The sequence below is a fragment of the Entelurus aequoreus genome, linkage group LG28, assembly GCF_033978785.1.
Source record: "Entelurus aequoreus isolate RoL-2023_Sb linkage group LG28, RoL_Eaeq_v1.1, whole genome shotgun sequence".
In the NCBI taxonomy this organism is placed as follows: Eukaryota; Metazoa; Chordata; class Actinopteri; order Syngnathiformes; family Syngnathidae; genus Entelurus; species Entelurus aequoreus.
Genome location: NC_084758.1, coordinates 31,910,933 through 31,935,320, shown reverse-complemented (window position 1 = coordinate 31,935,320; position 24,388 = coordinate 31,910,933).

The window sequence follows — 24,388 nt, the reverse complement described above, 5'->3', positions numbered from 1 at the left end:
GGAGCAACCTGCTGTTTTTAAGAACGTACTACAAAAACGAGTCAAAGATCCTCAAAGTAACAGGAGCAACCTGCTGTTTTTAAGAACGTACTACAAAAACTAGTCAAAGATCCTCAAAGTAACAAAAGCACTCTGCTGTTTTTAAGAACGTACTACAAAAACTAGTCAAAGATCCTCAAAGTAACAAGAGCACTCTGCTGTTTTTAAGAACGTACTACAAAAACTAGTCAAAGATCCTTAAAGTAACAGGAGCAACCTGCTGTTTTTAAGAATGTACTACAAAAACTAGTCAAAGATCCTCAAAGTAACAGGAGCAATCTGCTGTTTTTAAGAATGTACTACATAAACTACTCAAAGATCCTCAAAGTAACAGGAGCAATCTGCTGTTTTTAAGAACGTACTACAAAAACTAGTCAAAGATCCTTAAAGTAACAGGAGCAACCTGCTGTTTTTAAGAATGTACTACAAAAACAAATCAACGATCCTCAAAGTAACAGGAGCAATCTGCTGTTTTTAAGAATATACTACATAAACTAGTCAAAGATCCTCAAAGTAACAGGAGGAACCTGCTGTTTTTAAGAATGTACTACAAAAACTAGTCAAAGATCCTCAAAGTAACAAGAGCACTCTGCTGTTTTTAAGAACGTACTACAAAAACTAGTCAAAGATCCTCAAAGTAACAAAAGCACTCTGCTGTTTTTAAGAACGTACTACATAAACTAGTCAAAGATCCTCAAAGTAACAAGAGCACACTGCTGTTTTTAAGAATGTACTACAAAAACTAGTCAAAGATCCTCAAAAGTAACAAGAGCACTCTGCTGTTTTTAAGAATGTACTACAAAAACTAGTCAAAGATCCTCAAAGTAACAAGAGCACTCTGCTGTTTTTAAGAACATACTACAAAAACTAGTCAAAGATCCTTAAAGTAACAGGAGCAACCTGCTGTTTTTAAGAACGTACTACAAAAACGAGTCAAAGATCCTCAAAATAACAGGAGCAACCTGCTGTTTTTAAGGATGTACTACAAAAACTAGTCAAAGATCCTCAAAGTAACAAGAGCACTCTGCTGTTTTTAAGAATGTACTACAACAACTAGTCAAAGATCCTTAAAGTAACAGGAGCAATCTGCTGTTTTTAAGAATGTACTACAAAAACGAGTCAAAGATCCTCAAAGTAACAGGAGCAATCTGCTGTTTTTAAGAACGTACTACAAAAACGAGTCAAAGATCCTCAAAGTAACAGGAGCAATCTGCTGTTTTTAAGAATGTACTACAAAAACTAGTCAAAGATCCTCAAAGTAACGAGCGCACACTGCGGTTTTTAAGAATTTACTACAAACTCCAAAAGCAGTGAAGTTGTCACGTTGTGTAAATGGTAAATAAAAAGAGAATACAACAAATCCTTTTCAACTTATATTCAATGGAATAGACTGCAAAGACAAGATATTTAACGTTCAAACTGGAAAACTTTGTTATTTTTTGCAAATATTAGCTCATTTGCAATTTGATGCCTGCAACATGTTTCAAAAAAGCTGGCACAAGTGGAAAAAAAGACTGATAAAGTTGAGGAATGCTCACCAAACACTTATTTGGAACATCCCACAGGTGAACAGGCTAATTGGGAACAGGTGGGTGCCATGATTGGGTATAAAAGCAGCTTCCATGAAATGCTCAGTCATTCACAAACAAGGATGGGGCGAGGGTCACCACTTTGTCAACAAATGCCTGAGCAAATTGTTTAAGAACAGGAAAGGATATCACCACATGGGCTCAGGAACACTTCAGAAAACCACTGTAAGTAACTACAGTTTGTCGCTACATATGTAAGTACAAGTTAAAACTCTACTATGCAAAACGAAAGCCACTTATCAACAACACCCAGAATCACTGCCGGCTTTGCTGGGCCCGAGCTCATCTAAGATGGACTGATACAAAGTGGAAAAGTGTTCTGTGGTCTGACAAGTCCACATTTTAAATTGTTTTTGGAAACTGTGGACATTGTGTCCTCCGGACCAAAGAGGAAAAGAACCATCCGGATTGTTATAAGGTCAAAGTGTAAAAGCCAGCATCTGTGATGGTATGGGGGTGTATTAGTGCCCAAGGCATGGGTAACTTACACATCTGTGAAGGCACCATTAATGCTGAAAGGTACATACAGCTTTTGGAGCAACATATGTTGCCATCCAAGCAACGTTATCATGGACGCCCCTGCTTATTTCAGCAAGACGATGCCAAGCCACGTGTTACAACAGCGTGGCTTCATAGTAAAAGAGTGCGGGTACTAGACTGGCCTGCCTGTAGTCCAGACCTGTCTCCCATTGAAAATGTGCGGCGCATTATGAAGCCTAAAATACCACAAGGGAGACCCCCGGACTGTTGAACAACTTAAGCTGTACATCAAGCAAGAATGGGAAAGAATTCCACCTGAAAAGCTTCAAAAATGTGTCTCCTCAGTTCCCAAACCTTTACTGAGTGTTGTTAAAAGGAAAGGCCATGTAACACAGTGGTAAAAATGCCCCTCTGACAACTTTTTTGCAATGCGTTGCTGCCATTAAATTCTAAGTTAATGATTATTTGCAAAAAAAAAATAAGTTTCTCAGTGTGTACATGAAATATCTTGTCTTTGCAGTCTATTCCATTGAATATAAGTTGAAAAGGATTTGCAAATCATTGTATTCTCTTTTTATTTACGAATTACACGACGTGACAACTTCACTGCTTTTGGGTTTTGTAAAAAAAAAACTAGTCAAAGATCGTCAAAGTAACGGGAGCAATCTGCTGTTTTTAAGAACAACAACAAAAAATAGTCAAAGATCGTCAAAGTAACAGGAGCAATCTGCTGTTTTTAAGAACGACTACAAAAACTAGTCAAAGATCGTCCGTAAGACAGAGGCGTATGGGCTTTGCACTCCAGCGCCAACAAGAGGCAGACTTAGCACGAGTGCTGCCTGATGTGGCGAGCAATGGCGGATACGTGAAGCCTCAATGCCGTGAAAATGAAGCTTCCCCAAAGTCCTTGCTCGCTTTTTTTTTTCTCCACAAATTGACTTTTTTTTTAGATTTTTCCATTTGTTCACTCAAAAACGACTTTTTTTTTTTTTTTTGCGTATTGAGAGATGGCTTTAATTATTGACTGGCGCCCCGCAGGAGTACGGCTAAAGACCTTTTGAATGTATTTATTTGTTTCCCTCCTGAAGGCCCCCTGCCAGCAGAGAATGGATCTATGGCTGCGGCATCCCGGAGAGATGAAAGTCTAATTATCTCTCAAGAAAACAAGTAGAGAGGATTTTTAATTAGGGCCTGGCAAGAGAGAACGTGTGCATGGTGATGGACGCTGTGCTATGGAAGTAGAATTGTCTCACATCAACTTATATATATATATATATATATATATATATATATATATATATATATATATATATATATATATATATATATATGTACAAATATATATATATATATATATATATATATATATATATATATATATATATATATATATATATATATATATATATATATATGTACAAATATATATATATATATATATATATATATATATATATATATATATATATATATATATATATATATATATATATATATATATATATATACATATATATATATATATATATATATATATATATATATATATATATATATATATTTGTACATATATATATATGATATTAATCCATATGCATATATTCATAAATACACAAATACAAATGTGATATACAAATAAATAAATAATTTGTATAAATAAACGCATATTTTTAAATATGTTTTTGAGATTTGAAAATACATACAAATAAAATGTATAAATATGAAAATGTGACATACAAATAAATCAAGAATTTGTATAAATAAACGTGTATTTGTAAATATATTTTTGAGATTTGAATATAAATATGCTTGATTTTGTATTTGTATTTGTATTACATTTGCATATGTGGATCGCTTTTTTTGCTTTTGTGTCGTTGAGACATTCCTCCCGCAAACCAGATGCACAAATAAATGTGACCTACACACTCCCCTGAACAACCAGCAGAGGGCACTGCAGCCCTAGCCACACATTGCACTGATAAGAGATCAGTATGTACATCGGGACAAGGTCATTAAACGGCATTGATACAATAACATAAGGAGCTAGCACGGTCTTTCAGATTAACTGGATGAATTAGCATTAGCTAATACAACGCTAACGTTAGCTAGCTCAGGCCCGTTGTGCGTTCCCTCTGTAAAGACGTGGATTGTGTTTGTGCAGGGAACGCCGGGCATTTTGCATATAATGCATATAATGCTCTGTGACCCGGACCGCTCTGGCTGCAGTGCCCTCTGCTGGTTGTTCAGGGGAGTGTGCCGGTCACATGTATTTGTGCATCTGGTTTGTGGGAGGAATGTCTCATCGACACGAAAGCAAAAAAGCGATCCACATATGCAAATTCAATACAAATATAAATACAAAATCAAGCATATTTGTATTCAAATCTCAAAAATATATTTACAAATACACGTTTATTTATACAAATTATTGATTTAATTGTATGTCACATTTTTATATTGATGCATTTTTTTTTGTCTATATTTTCGAATCTCAAAAATATATTTACAAATATACGTTTATATAGACAAATTCTTGATTTATTTTTATGTCACATTTTTATATTTATACATTTTATTTGTATGTATTCTAAAATCTCAAAAATATATTTACAAATACACGTTTATCTATACAAATTCTTGATTTATTTGTACGTCACATTTTTATATTTAAAAAAAAAAGCGCCCCCCGCGACCCCGAAGGGAATAAGCGGTAGAAAATGGATGGATGGATGGATTTGTATATATTTTCAAATCTCAAAAATATATTTACAAATACACGTTTATCTATACAAATTCTTGATTTATTTGTATGTCACATTTTCATATATACATTTTATTTGTCTATATTTTCAAATCTCAAAAATATATTTACAAATACGTTTATATATACAAATTCTTGATTTATTTGTATGTCACATTTTTATATTTATACATTATATTTGTCTATATTTTCAAATCTCAAAAATATATTTACAAATACTAGTTTATCTATACAAATTCTTGATTTATTTGTATGTCATATTTTTATAATTATACATTTTATTTTTCTATATTTTCAAATCTCAAAAATATATTTACAAATACACGTTTATTTATACAAATTCTTGATTTATTTTTATGTCACATTTTTATATTTATACATTTTATTTGTATGTATTCTAAAATCTCAAAAATATATTTACAAATACACATTTATCCATACAAATTCTTGATTTATTTGTACGTCACATTTTTATATTTAAAAAAAAAGCGCCCCCGCGACCCCGAAGGGAATAAGCGGTAGAAAATGGATGGATGGATTTGTATATATTTTCAAATCTCAAAAATATATTTACAAATACACGTTTATCTATACAAATTCTTGATTTATTTGTATGTCACATTTTCATATATATACATTTTATTTGGCTATATTTTCAAATCTCAAAAATATATTTACAAATACGTTTATCTATACAAATTCTTGATTTATTTGTATGTCACATTTTTATATTTATACATTATATTTGTCTATATTTTCAAATCTCAAAATATATTTACAAATACTAGTTTATCTATACAAATTCTTGATTTATTTGTATGTCATATTTTTATAATTATACATTTTATTTTTCTATATTTTCAAATCTCAAAAATATATTTACAAATACACGTTTATTTATACAAATTCTTGATTTATTTGTATGTCACATTTTTGTATTCATACATTTTATTTGTATGTATTCTAAAATCTCAAAAATATATTTACAAATACACGTGTATCTATACAAATTCTTGATTTATTTGTACGTCACATTTTTATATTTAAAAAAAAAAGCGCCCCCCGCGACCCCGAAGGGAATAAGCGGTAGTAAATGGATGGATGGATGGATTTGTATATATTTTCAAATCTCAAAAATATATTTACAAATACACATTTATCTATACAAATTCTTGATTTATTTGTATGTCACATTTTCATATATATACATTTTATTTGTCTATATTTTCAAATCTCAAAAATATATTTACAAATACGTTTATCTATACAAATTCTTGATTTATTTGTATGTCACATTTTTATATTTATACATTATATTTGTCTATATTTTCAAATCTCAAAAATATATTTACAAATACTAGTTTATCTATACAAATTCTTGATTTATTTGTATGTCATATTTTTATAATTATACATTTTATTTTTCTATATTTTCAAATCTCAAAAATATATTTACAAATACACGTTTATTTATACAAATTCTTGATTTATTTGTATGTCACATTTTTATATTTATACATTTTATTTGTATGTATTCTAAAATCTCAAAAATATATTTACAAATACACGTTTATCTATACAAATTCTTGATTTATTTGTACGTCACATTTTTATATTTAAAAAAAAAAAGCGCCCCCGCGACCCCGAAGGGTACAAGCGGTAGAAAATGGATGGATGGATTTGTATATATTTTCAAATCTCAAAAATATATTTACAAATACACGTTTATCTATACAAATTCTTGATTTATTTGCATGTCACATTTTCATATATATACATTTTATTTGGCTATATTTTCAAATCTCAAAAATATATTTACAAATACGTTTATCCATACAAACTCTTGATTTATTTGTATGTCACATTTTTATATTTATACATTATATTTGTCTATATTTTCAAATCTCAAAAATATATTTACAAATACTAGTTTATCTATACAAATTCTTGATTTATTTGTATGTCACATTTTTATATTTATACATTTTATTTTTCTATATTTTCAATTCTCAAAAATATATTTACAAATACATGTTTATATATACAAATTCTTGATTTATTTGTATGTCACATTTTTATATTTATACATTTTATTTTTCTATATTTTCAAATCTCAAAAATATATTTACAAATACGTGTTTATTTATACAAATTATTTATTTATTTATATAGCACATTTGTATTTGTATATTTATTAATATATGCATATGTATTAACATCATATTTATATATATATATAAGTTCATGTGAGACAATTCTACTTCCATAGTGTGCACGTCTCCGGAGCGACTGCTTGTGCGGGGAGTGGTGGGGTGACCTAACGGTGAAAGTGCCAACCTGATGTTGGGTTTGTAGTAAAAAAAAAATATAAAAAAAAAAGGGGGGAGAACGTGGGCTGCAGAATGAAAGCGAACAAGATGGGGGGAAAGGCTGGAGCACAGCCTGGAGCTCCCGTCCTGATTGGTCCCGTTAGCAGCACCGCGCCGATTGGTTAGCCTTCTCCACACTCCCCTCTTACCTCCCCTCTCATCTCAGCAGGGGGCTTCTTAGTCGTCAAGGCCCTCAAAGCCCCCCGCCTGCCTGGCTGACATGCTGAATGCATAATCCTCGTCAGGCAGGACGCGTGTGCACCTTTGCAAATACCTTCCGTGCATCCTGATCATGTAAACCTGGTTTACCCCGAAAAACAAGGTCGGCGAGTACGCGGGAAATGGAGATCGCCATGCAGCCTCTTCGTTCCATGCTCGTTCAAATTGCCCTCTTCCTCATCAGAGCTCCCATTAGAGACAATTTCTAACGCCGTCATGGCCGCTCACCTGTGACTCATGCTTGATTGGTAATTGCCCAAAAATTGATCGCAGCGATCAAGAGTCTCGATACTTGGGTTGTGAACAGCTGCAGTCTGTTCCTCGTCAAGCTATGCAGTTTTCTGAAGAACCTCGTCAATAAACTGTTTACTGTACTGTACTGTACTGGTGAGTGGAATCAAGACTTCAGCAGCGGTGGCCGCGCTGAAGTCAGCTGGGGTTCGTGGGGGTGGTTCGGGGGATGGTTATGTGGTTGGGGGCGTGGTTATTTACAGCAAAAATTCACCAACTCGAGTTTTTCATATATATTTCATATATATATATACATATATATATATATGTATATATATATATATATATATATATATATATATATATATATATATATATATATATATATATATATATATATGTATATATATATATATGTATATATATATATATATATATATATATATATATATATATATATATATATATATATATATATATATATATATATATATATATATATATATATATATATATATATGTATGAATACTTGACTTTCAGTGAATTCTAGCTATATATATATATATATATATATATATATATATATATATATATATATATATATATATATATATATATATATATATATATATATATATATATATTTATTTTATGTACATAGAAAAAAAACAACAAAACTTGAATTTCAGTGTTCCGGTGGCTATCCATTAGATGGCAGTATTGTCCTGTTTAACTTCTCCGTTCATGATGAGTATTTCGGCCACCGTGTTCAATGGAGAAGTCTGTTCTACAAAATTTACAAGCAACATACAACTTCCCCTTCAAACTGTCCTGGATGAACTGAAATTCTTGTTTCCATTCGTTTTGGAACTTGCAAGCGTATTTCTTCATCTTGCTCGTCGACGGCGTCGCCATGTCTGTAATTTCCTCGTTCTTCTGCTTCGTCTCCTTGTTGTGTGCGCAGTTGTGCACTCTACTCTCTAAAAGCCCTATATGTTATGACGTCATTGGGCAGGCAAGCTGTTTATATTGTGGGAAAGCGGACGTGAGAACAGGCTGTCCCCACTCAGTCTCAGGTCCGCATTGAGCTGGAGGGGGCGTGGCCTCCAGCTCTGGCTGAATACAGGGAGTTTGTCGGGAGAAAATCTCTGCCGGGAGGTTGTCGGTAGAGGCGCTGAATACCGGGATTCTCCCGCTATAAACGGGAGGGTTGGCAAGTATGCCAAAGTAACATGAGCGCTTGCGTTTTTGAGACCCTTCTGTAAAAAACAGTAGTCAAAGATCCTCCATATGAGAGGAGTGCGCCACTGTTTTTAAGAACAACTACAAAAATAGTTGAAACTCATCCATAGGACAGAAGTGCTCCACTCTTTTTAAGAACTACTACAAAAATAACTAAGATTTTAGTAGTAACATGAGTGCTGTTTTTTAGGGCCCTACTACAAAAACAGTCAAAGATACTTAAATTAACATACTGTAAGTGAGGTGCTGTTTTTCAGGACCTATTACAAAAACAGTCAAAGATACTTAAATTAATATAAGTGTGATGCTGTTTTTAGAGCCTACTACAAAAAAATTTCTGCCGGGAGGTTATCGGGAGAGGCGCTGAATACCGGGAGTCTCCCGGTACAAACGGGAGGGTTGGCAAGTATGTCATACTGTAAGTGTGGTGCTGTTTAAGGACCTACTACAAAACAATGATCCAAGATAAAGACCAACTACAAAAATAGTTAAAGCCCCCGCTTTATTTAAGGACCTTTCACAAACATATCTGTGGAGGGAGGCGTGGCCAGCGGCCTGCAGGAGCGGAGATCGCCGCCCCTGTCCATGGTGCTGAGGACAGCGCACCGACAGACAGGGGCGTGCCGGTGCCGGCTGCGAGACACAGCTGAACAGGTGATTAGATTTCCCAGGTGGTACGAGTTATCTAATCACCTGTTGTCTTTAACAGTAGCGGCCGGGAACAGGAGAGGGGGAAGGATTTTGGAGAGACGGAAAAGTCCTGGAGAGAACAATTATCTGATGAGCTTGTTGAAAAACATTAAACCTTTGTTCAACTCTGCACGCCTAGCTACTCTGACGTATGTAGCAGTGGAACCGCGAAGAAGCAACTTCTACAATATCAAAGAACCTAAAAGTAATGGGAGCAATCTCCTGTTTTTAAGAATGTACTACAAAAACTAGTCAAAGATCCTTAAAAGTAACTGGAGCAATCTGCTGTTTTTAAAAACCTACTACAAAAACTAGTCAAAGATCGTCAAAGTAACAAGAGCAACCTGCTGTTTTTAAGAATGTACTACAACAACTAGTCAAAGATCCCCAAAGTAACATGAGCAGTCTGCTGTTTTTAAGAATGTACTACAAAAACTAGTCAAAGATCCTTAAAGTAACATGAGCACTCTGCTGTTTTTAAGAATGTACTACAACAACTAGTCAAAAATCCCCAAAGTAACATGAGCAGTCTGCTGTTTTTAAGAATGTACTACAAAAACAAATCAAAGTTCCTTAAAGTAACATGAGCACTCTGCTGTTTTTAAGAATGTACTACAAAAACTAGTCAAAGTTCCCCAAAGTAACATGAACACTATGCTGTTTTTAACAATGTACTACAAAAACTAGTCTAAGATCCCCAAAGTAACATGAGCAGTCTGCTGTTTTTAAGAATGTACTACAAAAACTAGTCAAAGATACTTAAATGAGCACTCTGCTGTTTTTAAGAATGTAATACAAAAACTAGTCAAAGATCCTAAAAGTAACAGGAGCAGTCTGCTGTTTTAAGAATGTACTACAAAAACTAGTCAATGATCCTAAAAATAACATGAGCACTTTGCTGTTTTTAAGAATGTACTACAAAAACTAGTCAAATATCCTAAAAGTAACATGAACACTGCTGTTTTTAAGAATGTACTACAACAACTAGTCAAAGATCCCCAAAGTAACATGAGCACTCTGCTGTTTTAAGAATGTACAACAAAAACTAGTCAAATATCCTAAAAGTAACATGAACACTGATGTTTTTAAGAATGTACTACAAAAACTAGTCAAAGTTCCTAAAAATAACATGAGCACTCTGCTGTTTTTAAGAATGTACTACAACAACTAGTCAAATATACTTAAATGAGCACTCTGCTGTTTTTAAGGATGTACTACAAAGACTAGTCAAAGTTCCCCAAAGTAACATAAGCAGTCTGCTGTTTTTAAGAATGTACTACAACAACTAGTCAAAGATCCTTAAATGAGTACTCTGCTGTTTTTAAGAATGTACTACAAAAACTAGTCAATGATCCTAAAAATAACATGAGCACTCTGCTGTTTTTAAGAATGTACTACAACAACTAGTCAAAAATCCCCAAAGTAACATGAGCAGTCTGCTGTTTTTAAGAATGTACTAGAAAAACTAGTCAACGTTCCCCAAAGTAACATGAGCATTCTGCTGTTTTTAAGAATGTACTACAAAAACTAGTCAAAGATCCTAAAAGTAACAGGAGCAGTCTGCTGTTTTTAAAAATGTACTACAAAAACTAGTCAAAGTTCCCCAAAGTAACATGAGCAGTCTGCTGTTTTTAAGAATGTACTACAACTAGTCAAAGATCCTTAAATGAGCAGTCTGCTGTTTTTAAGAATGTACTAGAAAAACTAGTCAAAGATCCTAAAAATAACATGAGAAGTCTGCTGTTTTTAAGAATGTACTACAAAAACTAGTCAAAGTTCCCCAAAGTAACATGAGCACTCTGCTGTTTTTAAGAATGTACTACAAAAACTAGTCAAAGTTCCCCAAAGTAATATGAGCAGTCTGCTGTTTTTAAGGATGTACTACAAAAACTAGTCAATGATCCTAAAAGTAACATGAACACTCTGCTGTTTTTAAGAATGTACTACAACAACTAGTCAAAAATCCCCAAAGTAACATGAGCACTCTGCTGTTTTTAAGAATGTACTAGAAAAACTAGTCAAAGTTCCCCAAAGTAACATGAGCAGTCTGCTGTTTTTAAGAATGTACAACAAAAACTAGTCAAATATCCTAAAAGTAACATGAACACGGCTGTTTTTAAGAATGTACTACAAAAACTAGTCAAAGTTCCCCAAAGTAACATGAGCAGTCTGCTGTTTTTAAGAATGTACTACAACTAGTCAAAGATCCTTAAATGAGCACTCTGCTGTTTTTAAGAATGTACTAGAAAAACTAGTCAAAGATCCTAAAAGTAACATGAGCAGTCTGCTGTTTTTAAGAATGTACTACAAAAACTAGTCAAAGTTCCCCAAAGTAATATGAGTACTCTGCTGTTTTTAAGGATGTACTACAAAAACTAGTCAATGAGTCTAAAAGTAACATGAGCACTCTGCTGTTTTTAAGAATGTACTACAACAACTAGTCAAAAATCCCCAAAGTAACATGAGCAGTCTGCTGTTTTTAAGAATGTACTAGAAAAACTAGTCAAAGTTCCCCAAAGTAACATGAGCAGTCTGCTGTTTTTAAGAATGTACTACAAAAACTACTCAAAGATCCTAAAAGTAACAGGAGCAGTCTGCTGTTTTTAAGAATGTACTACAAAAAATAGTCAAAGATCCTAAAAGTAACATGAGCAGTCTGCTGTTTTTAAGAATGTACTACACAAACTAGTCAAAGATCCTTAAAGTAACATGCACACTCTGCTGTTTTTAAGAATATACTACAAACATCTTCAATGTGACTGTTATTTAGGATCTACCTTAAAAACACTAGTCAAAGATCCTTTACAGAATATGACAGCATGGCTGTGCTGTTTTTAAACACCTCCTGCAAAAAGTTAGTCAAAGATCCGTTCTGCTGTTTTTAGGCGTATGCTGCAAATGCGGCTCTCTTCCCTGCCTTGTGTCATTCCCCCTGCTTCACGGGCGTGTTGCGTCACGTCACTCCTGCAACAAACACAACTCCAAACTCACAAAAGCAGCCGACATAAAAGGCGAGAAGTTCTCCAAAGGAAAGTACAAACATTTGAGTCGAAATAAAAGGCGTGCAGAATGAGTGCGATGGTAGGAGTTACATCATCCGTACCAGGAGAAGACGCCGCGTCTGAGTCTGTGTCTCAGCCAGTAGTTTGGGGGCGAGGGGCCCTTAGGGGCCGCGTGGATGATTAATGGAACGTGGCAGTTTATGTCATCTAATCTGCAGATATTTGATCAACTTTGATTATTACACTGATTCCTCTCTATTAATGAAGCACGCGCAGCAAGGCCTGACTTCCTGTGATTGGTCGTTGGAGAATGATGTCATTTTTCAGCACCACAGGAAGGAATCACACGGGTCATTTCATTAGGGACACTTATGAGCCCCAATGTGGAACCACATCAAGCAATTTACGGCCGTGGTCAAAAGTTGTAAAGAACATCATGTCATGGCTGTCTTGAGTTTCCAATCATTTCTACAACTCATATTTTTTTTGTGATGGAGTGATTGGAGCACATACTTGTTGGTCACGAAAAAACATTCATGAAGTTCGCTTCTTTTATGAATTTATTATGGGTCTACTGAGCAAATCTGCAGGGTCAAAAGTATACATACAGCAATGTTTTATTTGGCAAGTTTCACTGCAATAAGGCGCTTTTGCACTGCAAAAACTGAAATCTAAGTAAGATTAAATATCTCAAATAAGGGTGATATTTGCTTATTTTTTCTGTCTGATAAGATAATTCTTCTCACTAAGCAGATTTTATGTCAGAGTGTTTTACTTGTTTTAAGGGTTTTGGTCCTAAATGATCTTAGTAAGATATTATAGCTTGTTGCTGAGATTGTATGACCTATATTAAGTAAAACATGCTTGAAACTAGAATATTAACTGTTGCAAAGCTGTGTCATCAACACTCAAGTATAAAACTGCTTTTTTAAAGTAATCATTTGTTTTAGGGTTAGGCGCAATACGTGTTCAACTTCAGGCCAATTATAAATTACAAAATAAATTTAAAAAAGTATCTATGTCGAGTGTGCAATACAACGGTGCTGCTTTTGTTTTGAAAATCGTTATTTGTATTACTTCCGTGTGGACGTATGCGTGTGCGTGATTGTGAGTGAATGTGAACAGCTGCAATAACAAATTACAAAATAAAGTTGGAAAAAACATCTATGTCGTGCGCGCAATACAACTGTGCTGCTTTTATTTTGAAAATTATTATTTATGGGCGTGTGTCCGTGTGTAACCTGCGAGTGAAGGTGCACATGCAGCGACAAGTGATGCACGGTTTACACCCGAGACGCTAAAAAGAGAAAAGTTGATGAAGAATGGCGTGTTTTCAACAAGACATGGACTGCCAAGCAACGTTCCCTCTAAGGTGCGTGCCTGCGCAATTGCGCACTGCTCAAGCGTCCTCTGCGCGCAGCAAATATATGCCGTGCACCAAATCAAATCCCATCTGAATTCTAAACAAAATAAACATATTTATTCTATGTAATTTTGCAATGCAACTTTGAGTGACAGTGACAACAAGCGGCCCTAACGGTGTTCGTCAACACCGTTCAATTGAACACCGTTCAATTATTGTAACGTCTATTGAGATGCTTCGAGGACAGGAATTATATCGATCACTTTATTGAGCAAAACTGTTTATATTCGGCCAGAACCACACCAAAAACATGAGTTTTCACACTTCTATCTCGAAAAACTAGTCATTTTCTGCCGTACAAACCAGGCCAAAACCAACTTGTCATCTGTCACCAACACGCATAGCACTAAATTACTGGTGCGTTTATGGCCACAAAAAAGTTGGACAACTCAAACACCACACAAAGTTACACTATGACTCCTCAGTCATACGTGTGCTTACTTTACTGTCATTTATTATTAATGATAATTTATTTATATTAGTCATGGAATGCTGTTAAAGTATTACTATTATTATTAATTATTATTATTATTATTATTTATCTTACGGTATATATGAAAAATAATATTGAGCAAAATTTAATTGAAATATTGTCGATGTGGCCCTCCAGCAGTGCTCGGGTTGCTCATGGGACCCCCGGTAAAAATGAATTGCCCACCCCTGGCCTAAACCCTTTCGGTCTGCAACATTTTCAATTTATGAATGTACACCTGTTTGTTTATGTAAAACTGTTTGTTTATTTTGTTGATCACTGACCAAAGACATAATAAACTAACTAACTAATTCAAGCATGAAAAAAAAAAATCATGACTTTGACACAATTGCGTCTCATATTAAAACAGATGACAGCCAGATGGACTTTGCTGTTTTATTTTCAATGAAACAATAGAACACGCATACTCATATAGTAGTACAGTTGTTATTAGTGAGAATATACTTATTTTAAGTTATTTTTGGGTTCATTAAAGTAAGCTAATTTTACTTGTTTTGGAAAGTCTTGACAAGGTTCAAGGTTCAACTTTATTGTCCCCGCGGGGAAATTTGTCTTGGGCACAGAGCATCATTGCTTTCTTAACATACACAAAAACAAAAACACAAGCACAGACACAACCACAACTAGACAACTTACATTTAAACATGAGAACATGGAGCTTGATAGACACCATCTGCCAAATGTTCTTGTTCTATTGGCAGATAATTTTGCTTAGTTCAAATAAATACCCCTAATTTTTGTATTTATTTTTTTTCTTGTTTTTGAACACTGACTTTTTGCAGTGTAGTAGCCATCCACAAGCTTCCGCTTGAATTTTTAACCACTCCTCTTGACAAAATTGGTGCAGTTCAGCTAAATGTGTTGCTTTTCTGACATGGACTTGTTTCTTCAGCATTGTCCACACGTTTAAGTCAGGACTTTGGGAAGGCCATTCTAAAACCTTCATTCTAGCCTGATTTTGCCATTCCTTTACCACTTTTGACGTGTGTTTGGGGTCATTGTCCTGTTGGAACACCTAACTGCGCCCAAGACCCAACCTCTGGGCTGATGATGTTAGCTTGTCCTGAAGAATTTGGATGTAATCCTGCTTTTTCATTGTCCCATTTAAAGCACCAGTTCCATTGTCAGCAAAACAGGCCCAGAGCATAATACTACCACCACCATGCTTGACGGTAGGCATGGTGTTCCTGGGATTAAAGGCCTCACCTTTTCTCCTCCAAACATATTGCTGGGTAGTGTGGCCAAACAGCTCCATTTTTCTGTATTTATATTATTTACATGTAAATAATGCTGTATAGTATTTATTGTCTATTGTGAGCGAACAGTGGTGCTGAATTTCCACCAGAGATCAATAAAGTACTTTCTATTCTATTCTATTCTATTCTATGTGTTCAGCATTCACACGAAAACACTTACTTTTGACAAAAATGTCAGATTTTTAAATTTGAGCTAGAGTCCATGATCTACATAATCCATTTTTTTTTTAACAAGCCTGGATTTAGACGATGAGGTGGCACAGCTCCCCGAAAATGACACCATTAATTCAACAAGCCAATCAAACGCGGCTCCACGTCTCCTTGAGCGCGATCGACTCCGACTGCTCGTTCTCCACACGTCCTACCGGTGAAAATGACAGCTTGTCATTCTTTCATTTTCCAAGCGCGGTGGTCCCGGGGAAGCGGTCTCGATTAGCACTACAAGTGTATGCTAAGGATGCCTGCGCGCGGATTAGCAAACACCAACGTCATCCAGTGGACCGTTGGAAAGGAAATAATTCTACCGTCAGCCGGCAATATGTTAATGCTTTCGACCTTTTCGTGCCTGATTGGTAGGCGGGGTCGTTAATATGTCAATCAAGAGGAGAACGCGGCCAATAAATATGGGAGCTGCAACCACAGAGATACTTGATGCGGTTAAAATGATTAAGCACAAAGTGGCTACCAGAAGGGGGGTAAAATATATTTTTAGATATATTGTACTTGTTTTGTACTGTTGTGGACACCTATCCTCCACATCAAAAAAAATAAAATTATCGGACCCTCTAAAGCAGTGGTCCCCAACCTTTTTGTAGCTGGGGACCGGTCAACGCTTGAAAATTTGTCCCACGGACCGGGGGGGGGGGATTTTTTTATTTTTTATTTTTATTTTTATAAAGAAATACAATCATGTGTGCTTACGGACTGTATACCTGCAGACTGTATTGATCTATATTGACATACACATACACAATATGTATATATAGTGTTTTTATGTTGGTTTAATTAAAAAAAAAAAAAAAAAAAAAAATTTTTTTTTTTTTTTTTTTAATTTCTTGCGCGGTACCGGGCTGCGGCCCGGTGGTTGGGGACCACTGCTCTAAAGTGCAACTCCATCAATTTCAGAACGGCGGTTAACTTCCAGTTAGTTGTAGAATTTATGCATTAAATATAACTACCAACCCAGTGAAGTTGTCACGTTGTGTAAATGGTAAATACAAAGAGAATACAATGATTTGCAAATCCTTTTCAATTTATATTCAATTGAATAGACTGCAAACACAAGATATTTCATGTTCACACTGAGAATTTTTTTTTTTTTTTTTGCAAATAACCAGTAACGTATAATTTAATGGCAGTTGAAAGTCCGTGTTGCTCGGCGACAGCCCCAAAACATCACTGCTCTCGAGAAGAACTGCATGGAGGAAGGGGCCAAAATACCAGCTACTGTGTGTGCAAACCTGGTAAAGACCTATAGTAATCGTTTGACCTCTGTTATTGCCAACAAAGGTTATATTAGAAAGTATTGAGTTGAATTTTTGTTATTGACCAAATACTTATTTTCCACCATAATTTGCAAATCAATTTGTTAAAAATCCTACATTGTGAATTCCTGGATTTTTTTTTCACATTCTGTCTTTCACAGTTGAAGTGTACCTATGATGAAAATTATAGACCTCTGTCATCATTTTAAGTGGGAGAACTTGCACAATTGGTGGCTGACTAAATACTTTTTTGCCCCACTGTACATATTTTGGATTAGTTTCACACTCCATACTATTGTAAATATCAATAAATACAGCTAAAACTACGATCCTTGCATTCTGTGCCGTCTTCTTCCCCCTGCACCGTAACACTGTTCTCAATTTGTAACACCATTAACATCAATTACTTCTAAATACAAAAGTTATCTTACAGTAATAAATAGTTGGTTTTGTTTCACATCTGAAAGTTAGTTCTTCCATTTTAAAAGGTGTGGTCGATGTTAAAATCATGCTGTTTTGTGGGGGCCGAACACCGATTGAATTGATTTCAATTCAATGAGCGACGCTGTATCGCGATGCAAGTTTTTATACTGCTAAATAATTAGAAGGTAAACATTTCCATAAAGCTAAGAACAGGGGCAGAGTTCTCCCTTCACTATAATTTTTTTGAGAACCAGCATCCTCTGTAGTAAACATTTGTTTTTAGTCGATTATTTTGTCAGATTTACATGGATATACAACAACAAATGTTAATGTTAAAGTTTTGAATTGATTACAGGGGCAAAGCTGGTGTCGGACTTGTATATTGGCATGGGTGAAGTAGACGTTCAAAGAAATATTGTACAATGTTTTTGGGAGCAAACCTGAACTTTTTTGTATTGTGAAAAGGTGCAAACCATTACCTTGGAGACCGGTAATTAGCCCCACGGGCTACTTTGGTGCAGATTGTAACTTCGGGAACAGACGCGGACTCCCACCATATTCCTATCTCTGACAGCAAGCTGAGTGGCCTTGATAGCCCTCGTTAGCCGTGTCAGAAGCAACCCTGCCAACAGTTGCTCGACTTCAGAGCTAATGAGGGTCGAGTCGGATCCCCTCAGCCACCTGCAAAATGTCCATTTTTAGGATTAAGAGTTATAGTCCGCGTTACCTGCACCTTTTTGGGCCCTGCGGGCGGAGGAGACAGTTAGCTCGGAGACCCATGGGATTTATTAGCGTAGATTGTTTCTCTTGCTCTACCTTCGTTTCCTGATAGTGCAGAGTCAGGGCAGGCCGTTTCCTGGGAGTACCGGGCCAGACACGGTTGGAGTGTAAAACATCATCCAGGCTTTCATCAGAATCAGAATCAGAAATACTTTAATAATCCCAGAGGGGAAATTGAGATTTTCAGCACAATCCCATTCAAGAGCAGGCACACATTACAGGGAGACAGAACAGGATCACTGGCAGGTCTTCCAACTTTCGGCGCCCCTTACAAAAAAGGTGAGAAACAGGTAAACGCTGGGGAGGGGGGGTTGGCCCATACCCATAGCACACATAAGCATGTGTGTAAGAGGTAAACATCAAAGAACACAAAGGACAAAAAAGTCATCAATAGAGCAGAGCTGATGCAACCAGCCATTTTTACATACAGCTACAAAAGTAAAACAACAACAACAAAAAAACATACACTGTGGTGGCCTCTGCGGTGTTCCACGCCATTGTCTGCTGGGTTGGGGGGAGCATGGCTGGAGAGACAGGAGCAGACCCAACAAAGCAACCAAGAGAGCCGACTCCACCCTCGGCCACTCACAAACTCTCGGCCAGTGTCCAGTCCGCATGGATGAGTGAGGATACGTCTAAGGAGACCGAGGTGTCCGATACCTGCTCATTCAGCCAAGACACTGTGAAGTCCGTCCGTCCCGGCGCTCAGCACCAGCTCCGCAGCCCTGTCTCGTCATCCACATTCCCGGGCGCGGCCACTGCTGCTGCCAACTGCTCCCCACTTCTCCCCTCACCTCCCAGGGGTTGATCAAGGGTGATGGGTCAAATGCAGAGAAACATTTTGCCACACCTAGTGTGTGTGTGACAATCATGGGTACTTTAACTTAACATCTCCTCCAGTCTCACCAAACTCTGCAGCCCTGTCTCTTCATCCACATCTCCTCCAGTCTCTCCAAACTCTGCAGTCCTGTCTCTTCATCCACATCTCCTCCAGTCTCTCCAAACTCTGCAGTCCTGTCTCTTCATCCACATCTCTTCCAGTCTCTCCAAACTCTGCAGTCCTGTCTCTTCATCCACATCTCCTCCAGTCTCTCCAAACTCTGCAGTCCTGTCTCTTCATCCACATCTCCTCCAGTCTCTCCAAACTCTGCAGCCCTGTCTCTTCATCCACATCTCCTCCAGTCTCTCCAAACTCTGCAGTCCTGTCTCTTCATCCACATCTCCTCCAGTCTCTCCAAACTCTGCAGTCCTGTCTCTTCATCCACATCTCTTCCAGTCTCTCCAAACTCTGCAGTCCTGTCTCTTCATCCACATCTCCTCCAGTCTCTCCAAACTCTGCAGCCCTGTCTCTTCATCCACATCTCCTCCAGTCTCTCCAAACTCTGCAGTCCTGTCTCTTCATCCACATCTCCTCCAGTCTCTCCAAACTCTGCAGTCCTGTCTCTTCATCCACATCTCCTCCAGTCTCTCCAAACTCTGCAGTCCTGTCTCTTCATCCACATCTCCTCCAGTCTCTCCAAACTCTGCAGTCCTGTCTCTTCATCCACATCTCCTCCAGTCTCTCCAAACTCTGCAGTCCTGTCTCTTCATCCACATCTCCTCCAGTCTCTCCAAACTCTGCAGCCCTGTCTCTTCATCCACATCTCTTCCAGTCTCTCCAAACTCTGCAGTCCTGTCTCTTCATCCACATCTCCTCCAGTCTCTCCAAACTCTGCAGTCCTGTCTCTTCATCCACATCTCCTCCAGTCTCTCCAAACTTTGCAGCCCTGTCTTTTCATCCACATCACCTCCAGTCTCTCCAAACTCTGCAGTCCTGTCTCTTCATCCACATCTCCTCCAGTCTCTCCAAACTCTGCAGTCCTGTCTCTTCATCCACATCTCCTCCGGTCTCTCTAAACTCTGCAGTCCTGTCTCTTCATCCACTTCTCCTCCAGTCTCTCCAAACTCTGCAGCCCTGTCTCTTCATCCACATCTCCTCCAGTCTCTGCAGTCCTGTCTCTTCATCCACATCTCCTCCAGTCTCTCCAAACTCTGCAATCCTGTCTCTTCATCCACATCTCCTCCAGTCTCTCCAAACTCTGCAGTCCTGTCTCTTCATCCACATCTCCTCCAGTCTCTCCAAACTCTGCAGCCCTGTCTCTTCATCCACATCTCCTCCAGTCTCTCCAAACTCTGCAGTCCTGTCTCTTCATCCACATCTCCTCCAGTCTCTCCAAACTCTGCAGTCCTGTCTCTTCATCCACATCTCCTCCAGTCTCTCCAAACTCTGCAGTCCTGTCTCTTCATCCACATCTCTTCCAGTCTCTCCAAACTCTGCAGTCCTGTCTCTTCATCCACATCTCCTCCAGTCTCTCCAAACTCTGCAGCCCTGTCTCTTCATCCACATCTCCTCCAGTCTCTCCAAACTCTGCAGTCCTGTCTCTTCATCCACATCTCCTCCAGTCTCTCCAAACTCTGCAGTCCTGTCTCTTCATCCACATCTCCTCCAGTCTCTCCAAACTCTGCAGTCCTGTCTCTTCATCCACATCTCCTCCAGTCTCTCCAAACTCTGCAGCCCTGTCTTTTCATCCACATCTCCTCCAGACTTTCCAAACTCTGCAGTCCTGTCTCTTCATCCACATCTCCTCCAGTCTCTCCAAATTTTGCAGCCCTGTCTTTTCATCCACATCTCCCCCAGTCTCTCCAAACTCTGCAGTCCTGTCTCTTCATCCACATCTCCTCCAGTCTCTCCAAACTCTGCAGTCCTGTCTCTTCATCCACATCTCCTCCAGTCTCTCCAAACTCTGCAGTCCTGTCTCTTCATCCACATCTCCTCCAGTCTCTCCAAACTCTGCAGTCCTGTCTCTTCATCCACATCTCCTCCAGTCTCTCCAAACTCTGCAGCTTTCTCTTTATCCACATCTCCTCCAGTCTCTCCAAACTCTGCAGTCCTGTCTCTTCATCCACATCTCCTCCAGTCTCTCCAAACTCTGCAGCCCTGTCTCTTCATCCACATCTCCTCCAGTCTCTCCAAACTCTGCAGTCCTGTCTCTTCATCCACATCTCCTCCAGTCTCTCCAAACTCTGCAGTCCTGTCTCTTCATCCACATCTCCTCCAGTCTCTCCAAACTCTGCAGTCCTGTCTCTTCATCCACATCTCCTCCAGTCTCTCCAAACTCTGCAGTCCTGTCTCTTCATCCACATCTCCTCCAGTCTCTCCAAACTCTGCAGTCCTGTCTCTTCATCCACATCTCCTCCAGTCTCTCCAAACTCTGCAGTCCTGTCTCTTCATCCACATCTCCTCCAGTCTCTCCAAACTTTGTAGTCCTGTCTCTTCATCCACATCTCCTCCAGTCTCTCCAAACTCTGCAGTCCTGTCTCTTCATCCACATCTCCTCCAGTCTCTCCAAACGGACTCTGGTGTGGCAGAGACCCAGCAGCTGGTCTCCATGGCCAAAAGGCTCCCGGGAGGCAGATCCAGAAGTTCACAAAACAGCACCGCAGAAGTCACGAAAGTGCCACCGCTTATCACACAGTCCCAAAGGGTCCCGAACCAAAAGTAAAAAACACATGAAAACAAAAGGGAAACATCAGGAACACGAAAGGATGACACAAGAGCACAGAACTCCTGCCAACAGCAGCCAGAAATAAATAAAAAATGGAAGAACCGGATGTGAAGTCCTCTCAAGATGGGATCATTAATTCCCCGCTGTGGACTGCATGTGACTGAGCAGCTCCTCTGAATTCTCACCGAGATGAGTAAGGACGGACGAGGACTCGCTCAGTCGCAACTTACCCAGATTGAAGACGCTCTCTCTTTTCCTCTCCTCAAATCCCCTGCCGAGGATGAATCACACTCCTCTGTCTTTGCCGCTGTAATTCCGGCACCGCCCTACCAGCATTTACATTCTCCAGCCTCTTTAGTCATTCCGATTTAAGACACTCGGAAGTACGTCCCTGAAGGAGCCTATTTGAGCTCTCAGCTGGATGGCGATGAATCGCATCGCCGCTGTAGGTTTTTGATGGCGAGACTTCCAGCTCTATATTCTCGATGTGCGTACGATTGCCCCCTTTGAGGCCGCATGGCAAAGTTGAGGTTGTGTCGCAGTGACATCTTAAAAAACCATCCTTGAAGAACTCTGTATTGATGACTGACTTCACAACGTTGTAGCGATGGTATGGTGTGGTAATTACCAAGCCTAAATTATATGTTTTCCGTGAGTTGGTTTGACTATAGGCTGTGAAAGTAGCTGCCTGGATAACTACAAACGTTGTGTAAATGGTAAATAAAAACAGAATACAATGATTTGCAAATCCTTTTCAACTTATATTCAATTGAATAGACTGCAAAGACAAGATATTTAACGTTCGAACTGGAAAACTGTTATTTTTTGCAATTATTAACTCATTTGGAATTTTCAAAAAACATAGCAGCACTCACAAAAGACTGAGAAAGTTGAGGAATGCTAATCAAAGACTTATTTGGAACATCCCACAGGTGAACAGGCTAATTGGGAGCAGGTGGGTGCCATGATTGGGTATAAAAGCAGCTTCCGTGAAATGCTCAGTCATTCGCAAACACGGATGGGGCGAAGGTCACCACTTTGTCAACAAACGCGTGAGCAAATTGTCCAACAGTTTAAGAAAAACCTTTCTCAACCAGCTATTGCAAGGAATTTAGGGGTCCGTAATGTCATCAAAAGGTTCAAAGAATCTGGAGAAATCACTGCACGTAAGCCATGATATTATGGACCTTCGATCCCTCAGGCGGTACTGCATCAAAAAGTAACATCAATGTGTAAAGAATATCACCACATGGGGCTCAGGAACACTTCAAAAAACCACTGTCAGTAACTACAGTTGGTCGCTACCTCTGTAAGTGCAAGTTAAAACTCTACTATGCAAAGCCAAAGTCATTTATCAACAACACCCAGAAACGCCGCCGGCTTCACTGGGCCCGAGCTCATCTAAGATGGACTGATGCAAAGAAGTCAAGTGTTCTGTGGTTTGACGTGTCCACATTTCAAATTGTTTTTGTAAACTGTGGACGTCGTGAAAAGAACCATCCGGATTGTTATAGGCGCAAAGTGTAAAAGCCAGCATGTGTGATGGTACGGGGGTGTATTAGTGGCCAAGGCATGGGTAACTTACACATCTGTGAAGGCACCATTAATGCTGAAAGGTACATACAGGTTTTGGAGCAACATATGTTGCCATCCAAGCAACGTTATCATGGACGCCCTTGCTTATTTTCCGCAAGACAATGCCAAGCCACGTGTTACAACAGCGTGGCTTCATAGTAAAAGAGTGCGGGTACTAGACTGGCCTGCCTGTAGTCCAGACCTGTCTCCCATTGAAAATGTGCGGCGCATTATGAAGCCTAAAATAGCACAAGGGAGACCCCCGGACTGTTGAACAACTTAAGCTGTACATCAAGCAAGAATGGGAAAGAATTCCACCTGAAAAGCTTCAAAAATGTGTCTCCTCAGTTCCCAAATGTTTACTGAGTGTTGTTAAAAGGAAAGGCCATGTAACACAGTGGTAAACATGCCCCTGTGACAACTTTTTTGCAATGTGTTGCTGCCATTAAATTCTAAGTTAATGATTATTTGAAAAAAAAAAAAAAGTTCCTCAGTTCAAACGTTAAATATCTTGTCTTTGCAGTCTATTCCAGTGATTTTCAACCACTGTGCCGCGGCACACTAGTGTGCCGTGAGATATTGTCTGGTGTGCCGTGGGAAATTATGCAACTTCACCTAATTGGTCCCAAAAATATTTTTTGCAAATCAATAATCATAATAATGTGCCGTTGTCTAGTGCCTGTGCGGTGTAGAGCTTGGCAGGGTAATCTTGTAATACTCCATACCAGTAGGTGGCAGCAGGTAGTTCATTGCTTGTAGAAGTGGGAACGCATCAAGGATGGTTTG